This window comes from Cebus imitator, unplaced genomic scaffold, assembly GCF_001604975.1.
Source record: "Cebus imitator isolate Cc_AM_T3 unplaced genomic scaffold, Cebus_imitator-1.0 Scaffold118, whole genome shotgun sequence".
Taxonomy (NCBI): Eukaryota; Metazoa; Chordata; class Mammalia; order Primates; family Cebidae; genus Cebus; species Cebus imitator.
Genome location: NW_016107433.1, coordinates 1,399,272 through 1,402,931, shown reverse-complemented (window position 1 = coordinate 1,402,931; position 3,660 = coordinate 1,399,272). Strand labels below are relative to the sequence as shown.

General features: G+C 46.0%; 1 protein-coding gene across 4 annotated transcripts in view; it reads right to left on the bottom strand.

The window, feature by feature from the left end:
* The window catches only part of DUS2 (dihydrouridine synthase 2), a 63,089-nt gene that overhangs the window by 52,403 nt on the left and 7,026 nt on the right, over positions 1 to 3,660 (bottom strand). The window lies entirely within an intron of this gene.

Below are 3,660 nucleotides of genomic sequence, written 5' to 3'. Positions count from 1 at the left end.
TCTGGCAGCGCAAACGTTGCCCAGCTGGGCGTACGACAGTGCAGACCAGCTTCCAGCAGCACTACCATCTCCGCGTGCACCATTTCAACTGTACATATACCCTACTCAACTTACGACCAAATCGTGTTACAACCGGTCCGCGGTCCCAACCGTGGTCGTAAGTCGAGCACTAGCTCGACTACAGGCATGCACTACAGGCATGCACTGCCATGCCCAGCTAATTTTTATATTTTTAGTAGAGACGGGGTTTCACCATGTTGGCCAGGCTGGTCTCAAACTCCTGACCTCAAGTAATCTGCCTGCCTTGGCCTCTCAAAGTGCTGGGATTATAGGCGTGAGTGACCATGCCCAGCCGAAAAATAAATATTTTTTTAATTATCCAGGCATGGTGGCATGTGCCTATAGTCCCAGCAATTTGGAAGGCTGAGGCAGAAGGATTACATGAGCCAAGGAGTTTTAGGTTACAATAAGATATGATAATACCACTACACTCCAGCCTAGGAAACAAAGTGAGGAAAAAGAAGGAAAAGAGTCAGATATACAATGTTAACAGCAGTAAGAAAACAGGATACAATGGTCAGATCATGTAGAGCCTTGTAGGACACTCCGAGAACTTCGTTAGCTCTACATGAACTGTCTTATATTTTTACATGATCATAATGACTGCTGTACTAAGAGCAGACTATCTGGGGGATAGATGCAGGAAGACAAGGGAGAAGGTGATTCCATAATCAACGTGAAAAATGACGGTGGCTCCATCAAACCAAGGAATTGGTAGTGAAGGAGGTGAGAAGTGGTCATATTCTACAAATACTCTGAAGGGAGAGCCAATAGGAAGAAAAAGAAGAAAATCAGAATCTCATGTCCCAAAGATAACTACTGCTAATATTATTTATTCTTTTTTTTTTAGATGGAGTCTTGCTCTGTCACCCAGGCTGGAGTGCAGCGGTGCGATCTCAGCTCACTGCAAACTCTATCTCCCGGGTTCAAGTAATTCTTTGGCCTCAGCCTCCCAAGTAGCTGAGACTACAGGCACACACCACCATGCCTTATTTTTGTATTTTGAGTAGAGACGGGGTTTCACCATTTTGGCCAGGCTGGTCTCGAACTCTTGACCTCATGATCCGCCTACCTCGGCCTCCCAAAATGCTGGGATTACAGGCATAAACCACCATGCCAGGTATAATATTATTTATTCTTTTGGATCTACTATTAATGAGCTAGTATGATAAAAAAAAAAAAAGAAAAGAAAATAATATTTATTCTAACCAAATATGGTCTACTCTAAACAGTCACAAAGAAGCCAGGCATATGCATGAATTATAGCTCATGCTAAAATTCCAGCACTTTCGGAGGATGAGATAGATGGATTGCTTGAGCTCAGGAGTTCAAGACAAGCCTGGGCAACATGGCAAAACCCTCCGTGTCTACCCTAAAAAAAAATACAAAAAAAAAAAAAAATTAGCCGGGCACGGTGGCTCACGCCTGTAATCCTAGCACTTTGGGAGGCTGGGGTGGGTGGATCACCTGAGGTCAGGAGTTCAAGGCCAGCCTGGCCATCATGGTGAAATCCCATCTTTATTTAAAAAAAAAAAAAAAAAAAAAAAAAATTAGCCACGGATGGTGGACTATATATCTATAGTCCCCACTACTTGGGATGCTGAAGTGGGCGGATTGCTTGAGGCCATGAGTTTGAGACCAGCCTGACCAACATAGCAAAATCCCATTTCTACAAAAAATAAAAACAATAAAAAGCCAGGTGCAATGGCTCATGCCTATAATCTCTGCTCTAAGGAAGCCATGGTGGGCAGATCGCTTGAGTTGGAGATGGAGATCACCTTGGAGTTGGAGATCAGCCTAGGTAACATGGCAAGACCTCATCTCTACATAAACATAAAAATTAGCCAGGAGTAGTAGTGTATACCTGTAGTCCCAGATACTTTCGAGGCTGAGGTGAGATCACCTGAGCCTGGGAGGCTGAGGTTGCAGAGCTGAGATCATGCCACTGAACTCCAGCCTGGGTGACAGAGTAAGACCTTGTCTGAAAATAAAAATAAAAATAGGCCAGGCATGGTGCCTCACGCCTGTAATCCCAGCATTTTGGGAGGCTAAGGTGGGCAGATTGCTTGAGCTCAGGAGCTCGAGACCAGCCTGGGCAACATGGTGAAACCAAATCTCTACAAAAAACACAAAAATCGGGCCAGGCATAGTGGCTCATGCCTATAATCCCAGCACTCTGGGAGGCCGAGGTAGGTGTATCACCTGAGGTCAGGCGTTCAACCAGCTTGGCCTATATGGTGAAACCCCATCTCTACTGAAAATATAAAAATTAGCCAGGCGTGGTGGCACATACTTATCAAGAGAATCAGTTGAACCCAGGAGACAGAGGTTACAGTGAGCCGAGATCACGCCACTGTACTCCAGCCTGAGCAACAGAGCAAGAGTCTATCTAAAAATAAATAAATAAATACAAAAATTAGCCAGGCATGGTGGCATGTACCTGTAGTCCCAGCTACTTGGGAGGATGAAGTGGGAAGATTGCTTGGTCCTGGGAGGTTGAGGCTTCGGTGAGCCATGATCATGCCACTACACTCCAGCCTGGGTGACAAAGCAAGACCCTGTCTCAAAAAAAAATTTTTTTTTAATTTTAAGGAAAAACAATTTTTAAAAATAATCTCTGATCCAAGGCCCAAAGGAAGAGAAAGTGTTAATCAGTCCAATAAGTGGAGAGAAAATCTTTCCCGGCAGGGCACAGTGGCTCACGCCTGTAATCCCAGCACTCTGGTAGACAGAGGAGGGTGGATCACCCGAGGTCAGGAGTGGCCAACATGGTGAAACCCCTATCTCTACTAAAAATACAAAACTTATCCAGGTGTGGTGGCACATGCCTGTAATCCCAGCTACTCAGGAGGCTGAGGCAAGAGAATCACTTGAACCTGGTAGGCGGAGGCTGCAGTGAGCCAAGATCACGCCACTGCACTCCAGCTTAGGTGACAAAGGCAAGAATCTGTCTCAAAAAAAAAAGTGAATCACCTGAACCCAGGAGACAGAGGTTGCAGTGAGCCGAGATCACGCCACTGTACTCCAGCCTGGGCAACAGAGCAAGATTCTATCTAAAAATAAATAAATAAATACAAAAATTAGCCATTTCATTAATAGCACCTCCAGTCTCCCAATTACTCATCCTTAACCCACATTCCCCACATTCAATCTATCACTAACTCCTGTTGAAATAAACTTCACAGGCCAGGCACAGTGGCTCACGCCTGCAATCCCAGCACTTTGGGAGTACAGGGTGGACAGATCACGAGGTCAGGAGATCGAGACCATCCTGGCTAACACAGTGAAGCCCTGTCTCTACTGAAATTACAAAAAACTAGCCAGGCATGGTGGCATGCACCTATAGTCCCAGCTACTCAGGAGGCTGAGGCACAGAATTGCTTAAACCTGGGAGGTGGAGGTTGCAGTGAGCCAAGATCGAGCCATTGCACTCCAGCCTGGGCAACAGAGCGAGACTCCACCTCAAAAAAAAAAAAGAAAGAAAGAGGGCCGGGCGCGGTGGCTCAAGCCTGTAATCCCAGCACTTTGGGAGGCCGAGGCGGGTGGATCACGAGGTCAAGAGATCGAGACCATCCTGGTCAACATGGTGAAACCCCGTCT